The sequence below is a fragment of the Salmo salar genome, chromosome ssa10 (genome assembly GCF_905237065.1).
Source record: "Salmo salar chromosome ssa10, Ssal_v3.1, whole genome shotgun sequence".
Classification (NCBI taxonomy): domain Eukaryota; kingdom Metazoa; phylum Chordata; class Actinopteri; order Salmoniformes; family Salmonidae; genus Salmo; species Salmo salar.
This window is the reverse complement of record NC_059451.1, coordinates 20,871,862-20,895,666: the sequence shown is the minus strand read 5'-3', so window position 1 is coordinate 20,895,666 and position 23,805 is coordinate 20,871,862. Positions and strand designations below refer to the sequence as shown.

The 23,805-nt window shown below is 42.6% G+C and overlaps 1 protein-coding gene across 2 annotated transcripts in view; it reads right to left on the bottom strand.

Annotated features, from left to right (window-relative positions):
- The window catches only part of cbarpb (CACN subunit beta associated regulatory protein b), a 54,047-nt gene extending 31,485 nt beyond the window's left edge, over nucleotides 1–22,562 (bottom strand). Inside the window, exons 1-2 of one of the 2 annotated variants that reach the window (XM_014216315.2) lie at nucleotides 22,464–22,554; nucleotides 14,796–14,967 (exon numbers count right to left, since the gene is read on the bottom strand). The gene's annotated coding sequence lies outside the window, so the exon portion shown is untranslated. Of the gene's footprint in view, nucleotides 1–14,795; nucleotides 14,968–22,463 lie in introns of both variants that reach the window. The other variant, XM_014216317.2, reaches the window with a different exon arrangement.
- Between the last annotated feature and the right edge of the window lie 1,243 nt (nucleotides 22,563–23,805).

The following is a 23,805-nucleotide window of genomic DNA, read 5'->3' as shown; positions in this document are numbered from 1 at the left end:
ACATTGAGACTTATCCCAAAGCCACTGCTGCATTGTCTTGGCTGTGTGCTTAGGGACATTGTCTTGTTGGAAGGTGAACCTTTGCCCCAGTCTGAGGTCCTGAGAGCTCTGGAGCAGGTTTTCATCAAGGATCTCTCTGTACTTTACTCCGTTTATCCTTCTCTCGATCCTGACTAGTCATCAGGCCAGAGAATCTTGTTTCTCATGGTCTGAGAGTCCTTTATGTGCTTTTTGGCAAACTCCAAGCGGGCTGTCGTATGCCTTTTACTGAGGAGTGGCTTCTGTCTGGTCTCTCTACCATAAAGGCCTAATTGGTAGACTGTTGCAGAAATGGTTGTCCTTCTGGAAGGTTCTCCCATCTCCACAGAGGAACTCTAGAGCTCTGTCAGAGTGACCATCAGGTTCTTGGTCCCTTCCCTGACCAAGGCCCTTCTCCACCGATTGCTCAGTTTGGCTGGGTGGCCAGCTCAAGGAACAGTCTTGGTGGTTCCAAACTTCTTCCATTTAAGAATGATGGAAGCCACTGTGTTCTTGGGAGACCTTCAATGATGCAGAAATGTTTTGGTACCCTTCCCCAGATCTGTGACTCGGCACAATCCTGTCTTGGAGCTCTATGGACAATTCCGTCGACCTCATGGCTTGGTTTTTGCTTTGACATGCTCAGTCAACTGTGGGACTTTATATATAGACAGGTGCGCGCATTTCCAAATCATATCCAATCAATTGAATTTACTACAGGTGGACTCCAAATCAAGTTGTAGAAAGATGATCAATGGAAACAGGATGTACTGGAGCTCAATTTGAGTCTCATAACATGTGTCTGAATACATACGTAAATAAATACATTTGAAAAATTGTGTGTGTAGATGGATTAAAAAAACATTTCTCATCAATTTCATAATAAGGCTGTAATGTAACAAAATGTGGAAAAGATAATACTTTCAGAATGCACTGTATAGACTGGAATATGTTCCGGGATTCATCCAATGGCGTTGAGGAGTATAACACCTCAGTCAGCGCCTTCATCAATAAGTCCATCGATGACTTCGTCCCCACAGTGGCCATACGTACATATCCCAACCAGAAGCCATGGATTACAGGCAACATCCGTATCGAGCTAAAGCCTAGAGTTGCCACTTTCAAGGAGCGGGACACTAACCCGGACACCTATAAAGAAATCCCGCTATGCCCTCAGATGAACCGTCAAACAAGCAAAGCGTCAATACAGGATTAAGATTGAATCCTACTACACCGGCTCTGACGCTCGTCGGATGTGGCAGGGCTTGAAAACAATTACGGCCTACAAAGGGAAACCCAGACGCGAGCCTACCAGACGAGCTAAATGCCATTTATGCTCGCTTCTAGGCAAGCAACACTGAAGCATGCACAAGAGCACCAGCTGTGTGTTAACGCTTTCGGTAGCCGATGTGAGCAAGACCTTTAAACAGGTCAACATTCAAAGCCGCAGAGCCAGATGGATTACCAGGATGTGTACTCAAAGCATGCGCAGACCAACTGGCAAGTGTCTTCACTGACATTTTCAACCTCTCCCGACTGAGTCTGTAATACCTACCTGTGTCAAGCAGACCACCATAGTCGCTGTGCCCAAGGAAGCGAAGGTAACTTGCCTAAATGATTACCGCCCGTAGCACTCACGTCGGTAGCCATGAAGACTTTGAAAGGCTGGACATGGCTCACATCAACACCATCATGCCGTAAACCCACTCCAATTCGCATACCACCCCAACAGATCCACAGATGACGCAATCGCACTCCACACTGCCCTTTCTCACCTGGACAAAAGGAACACCTATGTGAGAATGCTGTTCATTGACTACAGCTCAGCATTCAACACCATTGTGCCCACAAAGCGCATCACTAAGCTAAGGACCCTGGGACTAAACACCTCCCTCTGCAACTGGATCCTGGACTTCCTGACGGGCTGCCCCCAGGTGGTAAGGGTAGGCAACTACACGTCTGCCACGCTGATCCTCAATACTGGGGCCCCTCAGGGGTGTGTACTTAGTCCCCTCCTGTACTCCCCGTTCACCCATGACTGCGTGGTCAAACAACTCCAACACCATCATTAAGTTTGCTGACGACACAACAGTGGTTCAGAGAACTTGCAGTGTGATGCCAGGACAACAACCTCTCCCTCTATGTGAGCAAGACAAAGGAGCTGATCGTGGACTACAGGAAAAGGCGGGCCGAACAGGCCCCCATTAACATCAATGGGGCTGTAGTGGAGTGGGTCGAGAGTTTCAAGTGCCTTGATGTCCACGTCACCAACAATCTATCGTGGTCCAAACACATCAAGACAGTCGTGATTTGGGCACAACAAAACCTTTTCCCCCTCAGGAGAGTGAAAAGATTTGACATGGGTCCCCAGATCCTCAAAAAGTTCTACAGCTGCACCATTGAGAGCATCCTGACCGGTTGCATCACCATCTGGTATGGCAACTGCTCAACATCTGAGCGTAAGGCGCTACAGAGGGTAGCGTGTATAGCCCAGTACATCACTGGAGCCAATCCCGGACCTATTTAATAGGCAGTGTCAGAGGTAAGCCAAAAAAATTAAAATAAAAAATTGTCAGAGACTCTAGTCACCCAAGTCATTGACTGTTCTCTCTGCTACCGCACGGCAAGCGGTACCGGAGCGCCAAGTCAAGGACCAAAGGCTCCTTAACAGCTTCTACCCCCAAGCCATAAGACTGCTGAACAATTAATCAAATGGCCACCAAACTATTACATTGACCCCCTCCATTTGTTTTGTACACTGCTGCTACTCTGTTTATCATCTATGCATAGGCACTTCACCCCTACATACATGTACAAATTACCTCTAACTTTTTACAGCCAGGCACCACAGGGTAATAGGGATTTTTTTTCCTTCTTTACCAGTTGAATGTATACACAATATATTGTATTACAAGTTAATTATTTTAAAATATGCAAATGAGGCAAACTGTCCTTAAATATACACTTATTTGCATATTACAAGAATCTGTTTTTCAACACATTGCTTCAAGGCAGAATGTTTTATGATAAGACACTCAATGGTCAGACATTTACAGATCAGTATATCAAAATATTGTCATTTCATGGCATTATTAAAAAAAAAAAAAAAATAAACACTTCACATGTATGAAGGATGCATATTGTGCATCTATTTACACATAAAATGACACTTAAATCAAAACGACACAAGACATAAAAAAAAGAAGGGAATAAAAAGGCTTTAAGTATGACTACGAGACCCTGTGTGTGGAATCATGTGAATGCACGTCCTTTGAAGCCTGAGAAAAACGAATTGGCGCACAGGGAACATGTCATTTTTAGAAAATAGTTGATAAAGAGATGCTAATGCAATTAAAATGTACTTTCCATAAATATGACAATTTGTCACATTAATTAAACTTTTATTTATAGATAACTTCTAAACATCAAATATACCTTTACCTACATTTGTTTCAAGCAATAGAGCATATGCTTTGAATACTGGTCTGTTGGGCAGATTCTCATATCACTTTGCCACATACAAAGATTTTGTATGGGTGTTTAAATGTGCAGTACATTAATCAGCTATGCCTGCCCCATATGTAAGGCCCTCTGAGTTGTTGCTGGTGCCGCTTTACTCTTGACTGTGTCATGGGACCTGCGCCCACGCTTGGCACACTCCATTGAAGCAACATTAGCTCTCACAACATGCCTCACATCCTCCTCTCTGATTGCTTCCAGTGTCACCAAAGTGCTGTCAAACCACAATTTGTTCATCACATTTGATATAGCAGTGGTTACTGCCATACTGCCTGCTCCGTCAATGTGACTTTTGCCCACAAAGACAGTTTTGGGGCATCGCAACCATATTACAGAGTTCAGACAACTATTTGCTTTCTGGGTTCCTCCATGCTACATTCTTTTGAGGACGTTATCATTTGACATCCTGATTTACAGGTACCATTTTCTGTGCAACCTCTTAAAAAAAAATGTATGGCCTCCAAGGTTTTTGTGACAGGGTGGATCTTCACCATTTTCTATGGCTCGCTGGTACCAACACCAATCAAAATGGGTTTATAAAGCCCTTTTTATATCAGCCGATGTCACAAAGTGCTATACAGAAACCCAGCCCAAAACCCCAAACAGCAAGCAATGCAGAAGCAGGGTGGCTAGGAAAAACTCCCTAGAAAGGCAGGAACCTAAGAAGAAACCTAGAGAGGAACCAGGTTCTGAGGGGTGGCCAGTCCTCTTCTGGCTGTGCCGGGTGGAGATAACAGTACATGGCCAAGATGTTCAAACGTTCATAGATGACCAGTAGGGTCAAATAATCAGTGGTTGTAGAGGGTGCAACAGGTTAGCACCTCAGGAGTAAATGTCAGTTGGCTTTTCATAGCCGATCATTCAGAGTTAGAGACAGCAGTTGCGGTAGACAGAGAGAGTCGAAAACAGCAGGTCCGGGACAAGGTAGCACGTTCGGTGAACAGGTCAAACCTATCCCGTAGCTGGAAGTGAATCCTCTCGTGCCAAGTGCCATCAAAGGATACATTAAGGTCTATGATGGCATCCTCATCCAACAACTCTGCTATGTCTGGTTCTATATCTGCATATGCTCTTCTAATTATCTTTGCAGCACTCTCCATCGACTGTAGCCCTCTCTGAATGTCTGCAACTAAAGGGGGGGGGGGGGGATAAAGTACTTATGTCTGTCGACATTACAGTCGTAACTGCAGGACTAAATAGCATATTACCCAATGTGAATATTAGCATATATTTACTTTATGTAAAGCAATTTTTTTTTCACTAATCACATTAGGCTACAGCCCTATGACACTGTAGGCTAATGTGACAGTCTCATTGTATAGTTAGGAAAACATCACTCTATTTTGTTAACTTTGAATACATTTGCTGGAGCAAGGAAATAAATATCATTTATACACAGCAAGTCACCTGGCAATAATGGGCTACTCTTTATTTGTGTCACTCTCCGGTCATTTCTCTGATATGAGCTGAGACTCAAGGAAGGAATCCCTAGGACTTTGTTTATTTTCTTTAGATCTGCATAACTAAGTCTAAGTTCGTGGGCTAGAAGAACCATCCTCACATTTATATCAAATGCCACATCTCCCCTGGAGCACTCCTGCAGCAAGTGTAAAACACTCCTAAATGTATCACGATCACCTCATTCCATCATGACAGAATCCCTGGTGATTCAGTCCAGTGTTTAGACACTTATGGCAAATCATGTTGGTTTATTTGAGACATGTGGAATAAAAAGCCACAGTTCTTTTTTTAAGGGGTTGATCAGCTTTAATATTGCAGATAGATTGTTGCTTCCATCAATGTAATTGTCTGCATCATTTCCAATCCCCCATATATTTTTGGGGTAAATACACATTTTTAGAATATACCTTTATTATTCCCCACAAACCCTGCCAGCCCTCCCCCAATTGGAGTAAACACTTGGGCTTCTACCTTCAGTTTATACACAATTTGACAAGTTATATTTTGTTTGTTTTTAGTCCTTCCTCTATTTCTGATGTCCATCCAGTTTGATTTCCATTTGTAACTGTACTATTTCACAACATTTATGAACCTATATACACATTTTACAGACCCCGAATGTTTTACATTGGTTCTCTGGCTGTTATTAGTCCCACCCTTCAGCTCCATTCAACCCCTCAAAGTTATCTCTTAACACCATACATTTTGGATTTCTATTTGCCATATATTTTTCAACTGCTGTGATGCTTCACAAAAGTACTGAACCTTTGTTCTCATAGCATCTACAGATTGTAAATAAAAAAAACAAATTGCAAAAATAATTATATATTATTGAGTGACTATGACTTTTCAAATCACCCAGTATTGCCATCTGCAGCATTAGTTCCAGGTAAATGTTGCAATTCTTCAGCCATTCCTGGATCTGTTACCAAAAACAAGCTACATATGGACAATACCAAAATAAATGATCTAATGAGTCTGCCTCCTCACAGCAAAATCTGCAGAGCTGGGAAGGTTGTATTCCCCATACACATATATAACATTCTATTGGTTGCAAGAATTTCGTATAATAATAATAATAATAATAATAATAATAATAATAATAATAATAATAGAAAAAAAATGTGCGTTTTGAATCCGACGTTGTTTTGCGTGTCAGTTCATAAACCATGTGCAGATTGAATTGGTAGGTCGAAAATCTCTTCAACTATTTTGCAATTTATAATGACACAGCTGTCAATTTTTTTGGTCCTTAAAATGAAATTGGTATACGTTTTTATTTATCACAATTTTCTTTAACCATTTATGGTCTTTAATGCAGGGCCAACAGACAAGTTCCTTACTCTCTTTCCCCCCCCTACTTGCCTCTTCCATTTTTGTGGTAATGCTGCTGTTACGATCATTGTTGGAAGGATCGGACCAAGGTGCAGCGTGGTAGGCGTACATCATACTTTATTAGATGAACACCGAAAACAAATACAAACGTAACGTTCAGTAGGGCTACACAGTACCAAAAACAAGATCCCACAAACGAAAGGTGGAAAAAAAGGCTGCCTAAGTATGATACCCGGCCAACAAAGAAATAGAAAAACTAGAATGCCCACCCATATCACACCCTGACCTAACCAAATAGAGAAATGAAAAGGCTCTAAGGTCAGGGAGTGATAGGTGAATTTAGTTGGTTGTAATTTTGGGTATAGCAGACATTTCCATATGTCTGTGTTAGCTGCATGTGTGACAAATAATTTACAAAAATTATAATTTTTTTTTTTTGATCAATTAGTATATTTGAGTTTAACCACAATATTTATTCTGTCTTTTCATATGGATTAAACTGAAATTGCAACCAATTTAAGGCTTGTTTAAAAAATATATATATATATTTTGGAGATGATTTCGTTTTCAAATAACCGAACATGAGCAGTTGTAATCTGAATAAAGGGAAACGGGCCATTCTTGAACATGGGGTGAGACATTCTTAATAATTTACTAGAGAACCAGTTTGGATTGAAGTATAACTTCTGTATGACTGAAGCCTTTAGTGAGAGGTCTAATGCTTTAATATTTAATCATTTCTGCCCTCCGAATTCATATATAAAACAGGCCCTATCAATTTTGTCTGGCTTGCCATTACAAATAAAATGGAATATTTTTGGTTCATATAAATTTAAAAAGCAGGTCACTAGGTGTAGGCAAAACCATAAGCAAATAGGTACACTGTGATATGACTAGAGTTAAATCAGGGTGATTTTTCCACAAATAGACAAGTATTTTCCTTTCCATGGTAGCAAGATCTTATCTATTTTTGCTAACTTCCTATTAAAATTTATTGGAGTGAGATCATTTCTTTCTTTCGGGATTTGTATACCGAGTATGTCCACATCCCCGTCCGACCATTTTATTGGTAAACTACACGGTAATGAAAAAAGTTGAATTTTTTAGTGATCCAATATGTAATATTTATCATAATTTGGTTTTAATCCAGAGAGGTTAGCAAAATAATCTAGATCCTCTATGAGGCTGTGGAGGGATTCTAATTGTATTTTTAAAAGAAAACATGAATCAGCATACAAGACCTTTGTTTTTAAGCCAAGGATTTCTAATCCCTTAAAATTTAGATCCAACAATAATATTAACAAATAACATTTCAATGGCAATAATAAATAGATATGCCGATAGTGGACAACCTTGTTTTACTCCTCTTGACAGTTTAAAACTTTGAGACGTAACCATTATTTACTAAACTCAGAAAAAAAATAAACGTCCCTTTTTCAGGACCCAGTCTTTCAAAGATAATTAGTAAAAATCCAAATAACTTCACAGATCGTCATTGTAAAGTGTTTAAACACCGTTTTCCCCATGCTTGTTCAATGAACCATAAACAATTAATGAACATGCTCCTGTGGAACGGTCGTTAAGACACTAACAGCATACACACGGTAGGCAATTATGGTCACAGTTATGAAAACTTAGGACACTAAAGAGGCCTTTCTACTGACTCAAAAACACCAAAAGAAAGATACCCAGGATCCCTGCTCATCTGCGCAAACGTGCCTTATGCATGCTGCAAGGAGGCATGAGGACTGCAGATGTGGCCAGGGCAATAAATTACAATGTCCGTACTGTGAGACGCCTAAGACAGCGCTACAGGAAGACCGGACGGACAGCTGATCGTCCTCGCAGAGGCAGACCACGTGTAACAACACCTGTACAGGATCGGTACATCCAAACATCACACCTGCGGGACAGGTACAGGATGGAAACAACTGCCCGAGTTACACCAGGAACGCACAATCCCTCCATCAGTGCTCAGACTGCCCGCAATAGGCTGGACTGAGGGCTTGTAGGCTTGTTGCAGGTCCTCACCAGAGGCGACGGTGTTGCCAGCGATATATGGGCACAAACCCACCGTCACTGGACCAGACAGGACTGGCAAAAAGTGCTCTTCACTGACAATTTGCCGTTTAGTCTCACCAGGGGTGATGGTCGGATTCCCGTTTATCGTCAAAGGAATGAGCATTACACCGAGGCCTATACTCTGGAACGGGATCGAGTTGGAGATTGAGGGTCCGTCATGATCTGGGGCGGTGTGTCACAGTGTCATCGGACTGAGCTTGTTGTCATTGCAGGCAATCAACACTGAGTTACAGGGAAGACATCCTCCTCCCTCACGTGATACCCTTCCTGCAGGCTCATCCTGACATGACCCTCCAGCATGACAATGCCACCAGCCATACGGCTCAATCTGTGCGTGATTTCCTGCAAGACAGGAATGTCAGTGTTCTGCCATGGCCAGCGAAGAGCCCGGATCCCAATTCCATTGAGCACGTCTGGGACCTGTTGGATTGGAGGGTGAGGGCTAGGGCCATTCCCCCCATAAATGTCTGAACTTGCAGGTGCCTTGGTGGAAGGGTGGGGTAACATGTCACAGTGAGGAACTGGCAAATCTGGTGCAGTCCATGAGGAGGAGATGCACTGCAGTACTTAATGCAGCTGGTGGCCACACCAGATACTGACTTACTTTAGGACCTCCCCTTTGTTCAGGGACACGTTATTCAATCTGTTAGTCACAAGTCTGTGGAACTTGTTCAGTTTATGTCTCAGTTGTTGAATCTTATGTTCATACAAATATTTACACATGTTAAGTTTATTTTCAGCAAACACAGCTGACAGTGAGAGGATGTTTCTTTTTTTGCAGAGGTTATTTTACACCTAGGGTTACTATACATAACTTTAACCCATTTTATAAGAGATTCTCCAAAATTGAAATATTCTAGGAATTTATATATAAACTCCAGTCGTACTTTATCAATTCTATTGTTTCCAGTACTTGTCTTATCTCCAATGTATCATCCATGAAAAAAACCTGTCTGATTAGGATGAATGCCTGACAATACCTTTATAAATTCTATGCACCAAGTATTTAGCTAGAGTTTTTGCATCACACCACTGAAGTGTAAGATGCCTCCAATTTTTCAAATGGATTGGATCTTTACACACACAACTTGGATCCTGTTTCAGTAATAATGAAATCAGATCTTGTTGCATGTCCAATAACCACTCCTATATAAAACATGCTAATAATGGTCCTCTGAGTACATATTAAAAAGAGTTTGGTATACTTCCACTGGTATGCAAGCCAGCACAGGAGTTTTCCCAGCCTTAAAGGCTTTAATTGCATCAAGAGGCTCCTCTGTAATTTGGCCTTCACATGAGTCTCTGTACAGATGTTAATTTTACATTAATAATAGGGGGGAAAAAAATCCATATATTTAGTTTTGGTTAGTGGAGACTGAAACGAAAACATATTATAGTACTTTACTTCCTCTTTCAAAATATAATTTGGTGAATTATGTGTGACATCATTTGTAACAAGTTTCAATGCATTTTGTTTGGTAGCATTTCTATGTTAGAGATGGGAAAAATGCACCAAATTCTTTTTCACATATTCCATCCAGAGATTGATTATATATATATATATATACACATACATACACACACACACACACACACACACACACACATAATAAAGCTATTTAAAAAAATTAAAAAAATGGCTCTCTCTGTACTGTTAGTCCTTCAATTTCCTTTGTTAATATGGACTCTTTTGATCTAAATTTCTTTTGTTTTATACATCAGTACTGAATTGCATGGCCTCTAAACGCCCATTTAAAAAGTGTCCCATACAATAAGGGGATCTGCTGTACCCATGTTATGTCTGAAAAAGTCAGTTATAAAGTCTTCTGTCCTAGTTATAAACAAGTCATCATCCAGTAGGCTTTGATTAAATTTCCAATATCCTCACCCACGTGGAAATTCTGTAAGAGTAATATATACTGCTCAAAAAAATAAAGGGAACACTTAAACAACACATCCTAGATCTGAATGAAAGAAATCATTTTATTAAATACTTTTCTCTTTACATAGTTGAATGTGCTGACAACAAATTCACACAAAAATAATCAATGGAAATCCAATTTATCAACCCATGGAGGTCTGGATTTGGAGTCACACTCAAAATTAAAGTGGAAAACCACACTACAGGCTGATCCAACTTTGATGTAATGTCCTTAAAACAAGTCAAAATGAGGCTCAGTAGTGTGTGTGGCCTCCACGTGCCTGTATGACCTCCCTACAACGCCTGGGCATGCTCCTGATGAGGTTGCGGATGGTCTCCTGAGGGATCTCCTCCCAGACCTGGACTGAAGCATCCTCCAACTCCTGGACAGTCTGTGGTGTAATGTGGCGTTGGTGGATGGAGCGAGACATGATGTCCCAGATGTGCTCAATTGCATTCAGGTCTGGGGAACGGGGGGGCGAGTCCATAGCATCAATGCCTTCCTCTTGCAGGAACTGCTGACCCACTCCAGCCACATGAGGTCTAGCATTGTCTTGCATTAGGAGGAACCCAGGGCCAACCGCACCAGCATATGGTCTCACAAGGGGTCTGAAGATCTCATCTCGGTACCTATTGGCAGTCAGGCTACCTCTGGCGAGCACATGGAGGGCTGTACGGCCCCCCAAAGAAATGCCACCCCACACCATGACTGACCCACCGCCAAACCGGTCATGCTGGAGGATGTTGCAGGCAGCAGAACGTTCTCCACGGCGTCTCCAGACTCTGTCACATGTGCTCAGTGTGAACCTGCTTTCATCTGTGAAGAGCACAGGGCCCCAGTGGTGAATTTGCCAATCTTGGTGTTCTCTGGCAAATGCCAAACGTCCTGCACGGTGTTGGGCTGTAAGCACAACCCCCACCTGTGGATGTCGGGCCCTCATACCACCCTCATGGAGTCTGTTTCTGACCGTTTGAGCAGACACATGCACATTTGTGGCCTGCTGGAGGTCATTTTGCAGGGCTCTGGCAGTGCTTCTCCTGCTCCTCCTTGCACAAAGGCGGAGGTAGCGGTCCTGCTGCTGGGTTGTTGCCCTCCTACGGCCTCCTCCACATCTCCTGATGTACTGGCCTGTCTCCTGGTAGCGCCTCCATGCTCTGGACACTACGCTGACAGACACAGCAAACCTTCTTGCCACAGCTCGCATTGATGTGCCATCCTGGATGAGCTGCACTACCTGAGCCACTTGTGTGGGTTGTAGACGCCGTCTCATGCTACCACTGGAGTGAAAGCACCGCCAGCATTCAAAAGTGACCAAAACATCAGCCAGGAAGCATAGGAACTGAGAAGTGGTCTGTGGTTACCACCTGCAGAACCACTCCTTTATTGGGGGTGTCTTGCTAATTGCCTATAATTTACACCTGTTGTCTATTCCATTTGCACAACAGCATGTGAAATGTATTGTCAGTGTTGCTTCCTAAGTGGACAGTTTGATTTCACAGAAGTGTGATTGATTTGGAGTTACATTGTGTTGTTTGTGTTCCCTTTATTTTTTTGAGCAGTGTATATACCAATTATGTGATGATCCGACTGTATTCTGTCCCCTATCAACACTAACTTTTGGTGCCGGAGAGAATGACATAAGAATGTAATCAAGATGACTAGTTTGATTAAGCCTCCGCCACGTATATCTCACTAGGTCAGGGTATTTAAGCCTCCATATATCCACCAATTCCAATATAGCCATGACATTCATGATTTCCTAAAGTGCCTGAGGGTGATAGTTTGTAGTGTGATTTCCTTTCCATACAGGTATTGAAAACTGTATTAAAATCCCCCACCATAATAATAAGAGTCTAGTGTTGCTTGTTGAGTTGACAAATTATTACATTTTCAAAAGAAGCTTGGATCATTATTTGGACCGTATAGTTTAATAAGCCATATCTGTTTATTGTCCAATAACATATTTAAAATAATCCATCTACCTTGATGATCTGTTTGGACAATTTGCACATTTGGATCAAAATTACTGTTAATATCATCACCCCTTTTTAATTTCTTTGCCCATGGGAGAAATATACTTCGCCCCCCAAGTTCTTTTGCCACAAAACTTCATCTAAAATTGTTGAATCAGTTTCCTGTAAACAATAGATAATATATTCCTTCTCTTTCGGCTAGGTAAATACTGATTGTCTTTTCTTATTATCTGCTAAGCCATTACAATTACAACTGGCTATACTTATCTCGCCACAGAGACAAGTTTCAATTCTATTTATCAAAATATACAGTTGAAGTCAGAAGTTCACATGAACAAGTCAATGACTCCAACCTAAGTGTTTCAACCACTCCACAAGTTTCTTGCTAACAAACTAAAGTTTTGGCAAGTCAGTTAGGACATCTACTTTGTGCATGACAAGTAATTTTTCTAATTGTTTACAGACAGTGAAATAATCTATCACAATTCCAGTGCGTCAGAAGTTTACATACACTAAGTTGACTGTGCCTTTAAACAGCTTGGAAAATTACAGAAAATTATGTCATGGCTTTAGAAGCTTCTGATTGGCTAATTGACATCATTTGAGTCAATTGGAGGTGTACCTGTAGATGCATTTCAAGGCCTACCTTCAAGCTCAGTGCCTCCTTGCGTGACATCATGGGAAAATCAAAAGAAATTAGCCAAGACCTCTGAAAGAAAAAAAATTAAAAATAAATTGTAGACCTCCACAAGTCTGGTTCATCCTTGGGAGCAATTTCCAAAACGCCTGAATGTACCACGTTCATCTGTACAAACAATAGTACGCAGGTATAAACACCATGGGACCACGCGGTCTGTCTCCTAGAGATGAATGTACTTTGGTGCAAAAGTGCAAAGGACCTTGTGAAGATGCTGGCGGAAACAGGTACAAAAGTATCTATATCCACAGTAAAACGAGTCCTATAATCGGCATAACCTGAAATGCCGCTCAGCAAGGAAGATGCCACTGATCCAAAACCGCCATAAAAAAGCCAGACTACGGTTTGCAACTGCACATGTGGACAAAGATCGTACTATTTGGAGAAATATCCTCTGGTTTGCTGAAACAAAGATAGAACTGTTTGGCCATAATGACCATCCTTATGTTTGGAGGAAAAAGGGGGGGCTTGCAAGCTGAAGAACACCATCCCAACCGTGAAGCACAGGGGTGGCAGCATCATGTTGTGTGGGTGTTTTGCTGCAGAAGGGACTGGTGCACTTCACAAAATAGATGGCATCATGAGGAGGGAAATACATTTGCATATATTGAAGCAACATCAAGACATCAGTCAGGAAGTTAAAGCTTGGTCTCCCAGATGGACAATGACCCCAAGCATACTTCCAAAGTTGTGGCAAAATGGCTTAAGGACAACAAAGTCAAGGTATTGGAGTGGCCATCACAAAGCCCTGACCTCAATCCTGTAGAAAATTTGTGGGCATAACTGAAAAAGCGTGTGCGACCAAGGAGGTCTACAAACCTGACTCAGTTACACCAGCTCTGTTAGGAGGAATGGGCCAAAATTCATCCAACTTATTGTGCGAAGCTTGTGGAAGGCTACCTGAAACATTTGACCCAAGTTAAACAATTTAAAGGCAATGCTACCAAATACTAATTGAGTGTATGTAAACTTCTGACCCACTGGGAATGTGATGAAAGAAATAAATAAATCTTTCTCTACTATTATTCTGACATTTCACATTCTTAAAATAAAAGTGGTGATCCTAACTGCCCTAAGACAGGGATTTTTTTACTAGGCTTAAATGTCAGGAATTGTGAAAAACTGAGTTTAAAATGTATTTGGCTAAGGTGTATGTAAACTTCAACTATATATATATATATATATATATATAACTTGCAATGTACACTCACTGTTCTCACAACATAATGAAACATTTTGGGAACTTTAAAATAACATAAAATGTGTGCCATTATCATTTTCCACCCTAATACCATCATTGTATAATCGTCAACACAACTGGACAGTTTAAAATATAATTTTTTGAAAATGTTTTATTCTGGACAAATGTGTCATTACAACTTTTAGGGGAAATTATCTTACACCTTTCGGTTTGCTGGGATGACTCCAAGTCAACATCTCCAGACATGAAAGACTGGCAAGAAGCAGAACCAAAACTAGCGTGTGTCTGCCGAATTGCGAAAGAGTCACCATCCAGGCAGCCTAGCTTCAACGCGTAAATAATCCTTCCATCCTCCCACCTCAGCCCCCTCTTCATCAAATAGAGGCTCTGCCATCACATTGCTAAGAGACATTGCTGAGGCCCAATGCATTCCCTCATAGCCATTCATTCTGCTGCAGTGTTCCGTCCACACTGCGCACGCACACACACACACAGCAGGGGAGAAGCAGCATGGCAGCAGCACCTATTCTTCCTCCCCCAGCACCGCTGCCTTTGCTACAGGGGAGATGCCTGTCGGAGTGTCTTACCCTGATGGAGGGCTGTGTGCAGCAGCTCTGGATGTGGGTCTCTCCCTTCTCAGCTCCTCCTCAGCTTCCTTGCTGCATGCTCAGCCTGCCTCTGCCCACCCACCTGGCCGGCCAGCCTCCTCAGGGCTGTAGTATCCTCTCAGCATAGGCTTGCCTGGGCACTGACCAGCAGCTTAGGAAGCAACAAGGCAGCGGCAAATCATATACACTGCCGCTAGCAAAACAATATGTTGTATTCTAATTTGATTTATTTTAAGCCATGGAAACAGACATTTCCCAATGTGTTACTTGTTGTGTATTAGGGTTGTATCATTTGCACCTCCATACTTAAGGTAGTTGTATAGGCAGAGCATCATGGGTAATATGTGTTGAGATGAGCACGTTCAAAATAAATGTTTGAACTGATACCCGTCTCATCATTATTGACTTGTTATAAAGATGTGGTTATGAAACCCACGAGACATAAAATATTGACGATGAGTAAGTCTGAACCTACAGAAACTATTCTGTCCAGAAGAGGTCAGTTTTTAGAAGTTTAAACATATTTTCCTTGGTACAGTCTAGGCTAATGTTAGCTCAGTGTATTGCTAGCAGAGGCAAGTGCATAGTCGAGCTAGCTAAGAGGGAGTTAGCGTCGCCATGGACGGCAGAAACAGATTTGAGAAGGACGTTGGAGCGGGAAAACAACGTGATTTAAAAAAAGGGAGGACATTTAGTTCAACTGTGAAGACTAACTTGAAAAATGAGCGAATTTTGAGTAAACATCATTAAGTGAAGTGAATGAAGAACACTAAATATTGCCATGGCAAAAGAAAACTATTGAAGTGAGTGACAATCAGGAGCCTATTGACAAGCAAACAATGTCTGGAATGGTTGGAAATATTGGACAGTTTGCTGAAAGTATTGAGCAGTGGAGCTCATATACAGAACAGTTTGAATATTTTGTTGATGCAAATAAAATTGATCAGGACAAAAATTGGGCCTACAGTCAATTTACTTCGCAGCCTGCTACAGCCAGGCACTTTTCATCAAAACCTCTAGTTATTGCTCAAAGGTCTAGGTGCCATAGAAGAAATCAGAAGGTAGGAGAATCAGTGACAATGTTTGCTGCGGTTTAATGATGTTCTAAATAACACCAACAGAGGCCGACTAGTATGTGGGCTACGGAGCGAAACTACACAAAAGAGACTATTGACTGAAAGTAATCTAATTTTGGCAAAGGCAATTGAAGTCAGTGTGGCCATGGAAGAGGCTCAGTATTAGAGATCATCAGGATAAGTGCACAGTTGCAACTGAAAAGCAGAGACAGGGAAATCAAGGCACATGGTTCCACTGTGGCAAAGCAGTACATCAGGCGTCTATGTGCTCGTTTAAGTACATGGATTGCTGAGCCAGTGGTAAAAAAGGTAAAAATGAAAGTCACACACTAATTATGCTGCCAAACATTTAATGGGTATAGAAACCAACGTTTTGGCACGCAGTGCCTTCAAGTGAGAAGGCACTGTGTGCCAAAACATTGGTTGCTATACCCATTAAAATGTTTGGTGTAACAGTATAGCTTCCGTCCCTTTCCTCACCCCAACCTGGGCTTGAACCAGGGACCCTCTGCACACAACAACTGACACCCACGAAGCATCGTTACCCATCGCGCCACAAAAGCCGCAGCCCTTACAAAGCAAGGGGAACAACTACTTCAGGTCGCAGAGCGAGTGACCTCACCTGATTGAAACACTATTAGCGCGCACCACCGCTAACTAACTAGCCATTTCACATCGGTTATACTGGCAGCATAATTAGTGTGAAACTTTTTCTTTTCATAGATTACTCTGTTAGTCAGCACCTCCACAAACATTTTCTGGGTATGTGTCAGCGTATGCCTTTTACTAGCCTCTGGTAAGGGCCACATCGAACAAGCCTGCAGAAACAAAAGGAGATCAGAGAAAGCGTCAGACAAAACAAGAGACATTCCAACGAAAGAAACAAAAGAGCAAGAGACCAGAGAGGGAATCCAATGAGGAAGTCACACAGAAAATACTTACCGTTGCTGTGAGAGGCCACAGTTCAGCTAAACAGAAACGCTGACGCTCTACATCATGGAAGGAGACTATCCATCACTACTGGGTTGTTTGCAGTTAGATCACACTGGACTGGCAAACAGTATGTACAATGACCGATGGAGACACAGGCCTAGCCGCCATCTTAAAGAAACATGGAGAGGTATTTAATGGAGAGCTGTGTATCATGAAAGACATTACAGTGAAGCTCAGCATTAAGCCAGACGGCAAACCAACGTTTCTGAAAACATGACCTGTACCTTATGCTATCAGACCAAAAGTCGAGACGGACTTGGACACTTTAGTCAAGAACAAAGTACTGAAGCCGGTCAGCGTGAGTGAATGGGCTACCCCCATTGTACCAGTCCTTAAGGAGGATGTAGGAATCAGGATATGTGGAGACTTCAAAGTCACAGTTAACCTGGTGTAGTCGGCTAAGCAGTATCCATTACACATAGATGACCTTTTCACAGTTTTAGCTGGGGGTCAAAAGTTCAAAATCGACCTCTGCCAAACCTACTTACAGATGGATGAAAAGTCAAAAGGAGCTGCTGACCGTCAAGACACACAAGGGGCTCTTCAGGTAATGTCGTCTACCACTTTGAATCACAAGTGCGCCAGTGCTGTTCCAGAGGGTGACCATATCTTGAGTGGATTGCCAGGAGTACAATGCTACCTGGATGACATCCTCATTACTGGAAAAGATGAGGACCATCTGCTGAACTTGGAATCTGCCTTAGAGATTGAAGGACTACAAGTTCGTAAGAACAAATGTGCATTCTTCCAATCGGTTCAATACCTCGGTCACGTCAGGCGCGTGACCGAGGACTTCACAAGGCTCCAGCCAAGGTCAAGGCTATCTTGGATGCCCCAGCTCCTCAGATACTTTATCCTGAGCTTGGCAACAAAGCGGAAGTCACTGCATCAGTTGCTTTGAAGGGACAAAACATGGAAATGGACAGAACAATGTGAGGAAGCATTCGTCAAAGAAAGCAAGGAAATACTCCTGAAAACTGAGTCACTGACACACTTCGACAAGTCATTGCCCATCCAACTAGCTTGAGATGTTAGTCCCTAGGTTGTGGGAGCAGTCGTCCCATATCATGCCTTCAGATAAAAAGAAGCCGACTGCTTTCACATCAGGGACATTAAAGAAAGCAGAAACTACGCAGATGAAAGGGGAATCCCTAAGCATCATTTTTGGAGTGGGTTTCACCAGTATCTGTAAGGGAGGAAGTTCAGCTACACGCATTCTGCAAGCAGAATGCAAAGGTGGGCTTTGTTCTTGTCAGCACACACACACACATGACTTCAAGCACTGCAAGGCAGAACTGCATTACAACAACAATTGACTCTCCAGGTTACTACTACTACCTGTGGTCAAACCAGAGTCACATATCCTACCTCAGACAAGTGGAAAACGCACCAGTCATTTCAAAACAAGTGCAGAGAACCACCAGAAATCACCCGGTGTTATCTGAAGGGATGGACATCAAAAGTAAAGCCGCAGGTGATGCTCCAGAACTGAAACCTTACCAGGAGAACTGAGCTGTTAGCAGTCTTGTTGTCTGCTGTGGGAGAGGAGTCATCATTCTGCCGTCACTGAGGAAACCAGTGGCCCAGGAGTGTGGAGGTGAACGGAAAGGCTGGAGCAACGAACCGCCCTTGCGGTCTCTGCCTTGCCGGTTCCCCTCTCTCCACTGGGATTCTCTGCCTCTAACCCTATTACGGGGGCTGAGTCACTGGCTTACTGGTGTTCTTCCATGCGAGGGGTGCATCACTTGAGTGGGTTGAGTCACTGACGTGGTCTTCCTGTCTGGGTTGCCCCCCCCCCCCCCCGCGGAGATCTTTGTGGGCTATACTCAGCCTTGTCTTAGGATGGTAAGTTGGTGGTTGGAGACATCCCTCTAGTGGTGTGGGGGCTGTGCTTTGGCAAAGTGGGTGGGGTTATATCCTGCCTGTTTGGCCCTGTCCGGGGGTATCATCGGATGGGGCCACAGTGTCTTCTGATCCCTCCTGTCTCAGCCTCCAGTATTTATGCTGCAGTAGTTTGTGTCGGGGGGGCTAGGGTCAGTCTGTTACATCTGGAGTATTTCTCTTGTCTTATCCGGTGTGAATTTAAATATGCTCTCGCTAATTCTCTCTTTCGGAGGACTTGAGCCCTAGGACCATGCCTCAGGACTACCTGGCATGATGACTCCTTGCTGTTCCCAGTCCACCTGGCCGTGCTGCTGCTCCAGTTTCAACTGTTCTGCCTGCGGCTATGGAACCCTGACCTGTTCACCGGACGTGCTTGTTGCACCCTCGACAACTACTATGATTATTATTTGACCATGCTGGTCATTTATGAACATTTTAACATCTTGACCATGTTTTGTTATAATATCCACCCGGCACAGCCAGAAGAGGACTGGCCACCCCTCATAGCCTGGTTCCTCTCTAGGTTTTTGGCCTTTCTAGCGAGTTTTTCCTAGGGAGTTTTTCCTAGCCACCGTGCTTCTTTCACATGCATTGCTTGCCGTTTGGGGTTTTAGGCTGGGTTTCTGTACAGCACTTTGAGATATCAGCTGATGTACGAAGGGCTATATAAATAAATTTGATTTGATTTTGCAACAGCTACACTGTGGGATGGTTTGCATGAAATCGCAGAAAGCTACTTCTGGTGGCCTGGATTGGATGGAAGCTTTGAGGAATAAGCAAAAACATGTTCCTCATGTCAGAAGGTTCACAAAGTACCTCAACTTGCATCTCTTCATCCGTGGGATTGGCATCACATAAGTGTACTTCACAGGTCCATTCAAAGACAAAACGTTTCTCATGGATGCTCATAGGAAAATGGCCAGAGGTTGCCATCATGAGGTCTACTACTGCTGAGAAGGAGCTTGTAGAAGAAGTGTTTAGTCGGTTGGGAACCCCACTCCAACTCATTAGCGACGAAACGGACCGGAGCTTGTGTCCCAAGAAAATGACACATTCCTACAGGTGAATGGTGTATAGCACATCAGGTCTGCAAAAAAAGAATGTCTATATACAGTGTGTGCAAATGGCGTAAGGAGGTAAGGCAATAAATAGGCCATAGTAGCGAAGAAACTACAATTTAGCAAATGAACACTGGAGTGATAGATGAGCAGATGGTGATGTGCAAGTAGAAATACTGGTGTGCAAAAGAGCAGAAAAGTAAATAAAAACAATATGGGGGATGAGGTAGGTAGATTGGGTGGGATATTTACAGATGGGCTATGTTCAGCTGCAGCGATCGGTTAGCTGATGTTTAAAGTTAGTGAGGGAAATATGTCTCCAGCTTCAGCGATTTTTGCAATTCGTTCCAGTCATTGGCAGCAAAGATCTTTAAGGAAAGGTGGCCAAAGGAGGTGTTGGCTTTGGGGATGACCAGTGAGATATACCTGCTGGAGCGCATGCTACGGGTGGGTGTTGTTATCATGACCAGTGAGCTGAGATAAGGCGGAGATTTACCTAGCATAGACTTATAGATGACCTGGAGCCAGTGGGTCTGGCAACGAATATGTAGCGAGAGCCAGCCGACTAGAGCATACAGGTCGCAGTGGTGGGTGGTATAAGGGGCGTTGGTGACAAAACAGATGGCACTGTGATAGACTGCATCCAGTTTGCTGAGTAGAGTATTGGAAGCTATTTTGTAAATGACGTCACCGAAGTCGAGGATCGGTGGGATAATCAGTTTTACGAGGGCACGTTTGGCGGTGTGAGTGAAGGAGGCTTTGTTGCGAAATAGGAAGCCAATTCTAGATTTCATTTTGGATTGGAGATGTTAAAACCTGTCATCACCCCAGTCCAAAGACATTGTTGTTGAGAGTCAGGTTGACCGCTGTGACGCTATGAGAGATTGGTGGGTACCTAGATGCTTGAACTTGTAAAACAGACTCTCTCAACAGTTAATGTAGGAGGGGAAGAGGTGTTGTGTATTAGGGTTGTGCCATTTGCACCTCCATACTCACTGTAGTTCTAGACACAGCACATCATGTGTTGTAATGAGTACTTTCTAGATAAATGGTTTAACTGATTCCTGTCTCAACATTATTTAATTATTGTAAAGATGTGGTTATGAAACCCATGGGTGTCATGCACCCAAAAAATGTGAAGGTGCACAAAAAGCTTCTGGATCTGCACTTGAGACAGCGTTTTTCACCACAACCATACAAAAAAAATGAATTTCTCACAGAAGAATGGTGTTGCATCCCTCCAATAGCATTTCAGACACTTGTAGAACCAATGCCAAGGTGCATTGAAGCTGATCTGGCTACCTGGGCGGCAGGTAGCTGAGAGGTTAAGAGTGTTGGGACAGTAACTGAAAGGTTGCTGGTTTAAATCCCTGAGCCAACTAGGGTAGAAATTTGTCTCTGTGCCCTTGAGCAACACACTTAACCCTAAATGCTCTAGGTAAGTATCCACTAAAATTTAAAACACTGTTAGTATTTTCTTTATTTTGGCAGTTACCTGTAGTTAGACACGCCATCTAGTCTAATTTGATTGATGGCCAGAAATGGCTTCTTGTTAATTAGTTATGAGGTTGGGAACATATCTGGGCTAGCTAAAAGCAACTTCATAAACTTGCTAGTTGGCAAGTATTATTATTTATTTATGTAACAGGACAAATCTGTGGGGGGGGGGCACATGTCCCTGTGCTCCCTATGGGCATGACGCCTCTGATGAAACCCACAAAACAATCACACAAGCAAGGAAAACCTGAACTGTAACTTCACTCAAGCTGGCTTTTATAGGCAATACAATAAATATTATAATAAGAACGCCTCAGTCAATGTATCTGTTGTATTTCCATGGTACTGTAGGATTCCTATGAATTTCCCCTCCCCATTTTAAGATGCATTAGACTACTGTAACTCTCAAAGTGTGAAGCAAACCCTAGTAATGTTTACTGTAATTTAAGTAGCTTACTTTAAAACCATGTATGCAAATAAGCCACCCATCATGTATAGTTCACCACATGTCTGAATGCTGTTACATGCATAATGATGAATCATATTTGATTTTGCAAGGAGACTGTTCAGTTGACTGCTACTGTAAGTCAGTAGGAAAACAAAATTACAGCCTTTTCTTGCTCTTTGAATCCTCTGCATTCCTCATAAACATGGCTATGGCAATGGACCTTCGAAAATAGTTTGAATTAAAAATGTTGGCCTTTGTTGTAATAAAAAGCACATAACTTCTTAATGGGTTGTCTCTGTATGGATCCATATCATGCTATTTCATTTGTACAGTCCAAGACGTTGGGATGAATTTGCCGTGATCAACAGAAAGGTGTAGCGCTCGCTCCAAATAATAGCCGATTCTAGAAGAACGCGTATCAGTGCGAGCCTCATATTCCACAGGCTATTCCATTTCGTTAAGGAGCGCCTGCTCTAGAAGCGACTATTCCAATTACATGCATTTCCTTCTATTTACTCAAATACATAATTATAGAAAAGCTTTCCTTGTACTGCCAACTGTTTCCATCCTTTCTATACGGACTATCTGCAATATCATGGATTTAGGCTGGTATTCAATGTGCAACCGATAAGCTACGGGTTGATGTTCATCACAAACATGCATGTGCAAAAAAAACTGAAATGCCACTCACCTAATTACAATTCAGGTGATCCATGTAAGGACACGTACAGTAGGCAGAAGCCAATAGCGCCAAACCTTCGCCGAACACTGTAATGTTGCTTTAACGGCTAAAACTATTTATGAATGAAACCCTATGCTTAAGACACACCCACCACCAGTCAGAGACGCACCACGTGACGTAAGTGATTGACGAGCAGGAGGAGGCGCGTGCTGAAGATCATCAGCATCCCTCCCTTCAATTCAAGTATTTGGGGGTGACGTTATGAATAGGCTTCTGGTGGAACATAATGAAAGTAGGTACACCTAAATTCACATTATGTTTGGAATGAAGAATCGGTTCATTAATTAAATTGAAAAGGTATATACAGATCGACAAGATGAAAAGTGAATAGGCCTTCTGGATGATAAGGTTATGTTCTGAACATTCTTATGTAGTAGGCTACTTTTAATGTAGGCCATTTGAGCACCCATGGTGGGTAGGCCTGCTTGCAGCTCTATATTATTTACTAACATCTGGTAATACAGATCAGTAGACTATCACAATGTAACTTCTGATTTTCTTTAACAAGGCAAGTCAGTTAAAAACAAATTATTTACAATGACGGCCTACCAAAAGGCAAAAGGCCTCCTGCAGGTGCGAGGCCTGGGATTAAAAATAAAAAAATGAAATAAAAATATAGGACAAAACACACATCACGACAAGAGACAACATAATACTACATAGAGAGACCTAAGACGAAAACATAGCATGGCAGCAACACATGACAACACAACATGGTAGCAGCACAAAACAAGGTACAGACAACATCACAAAGGGCAAGGAGGTAGAGACAACAATACATCACGCAAAGCAGCCACAACTGTCAGTAATTGTTCATGGTTGAGTCGTTGAATGAAGAGATTGAGGTAAAGCTGTCCAGTTTGAGTGCTTGTTGCAGCTCGTTCCAGTTGCTAGCTGCAGCGAACTGAAAATACGAGCGACCCAAGGATGTGATGATTATTACCGCTGTGTAATGTTAGGGCAAAAACCAAATCGTGCACCAAGTTTGGGAAACCCTGCCTCAACCCTTACAAATGTCAACTTCAGTGGGGTGACGTCCCAAGGATTCCGTTTCGACTTTTCATCCTTGATCGATCATCAGGTGTTGGCTGACCCCTCAAGGTGGTTGATGCTGATTTATAAAACCCTCTTAGGCCTCACTCCCCCCATCTGGGATATCTACTGCAGCCGTCGTCCTTCACATACAACACCCGTTCTGCCAGTCACATTCTGTTAAAGGTCTGGGGTCCCCAGGACCGAGTTTGGGAAACGCTGGGTTAAGGTTAGGGTGAGGGTTAAGGTTAGGGTGAGG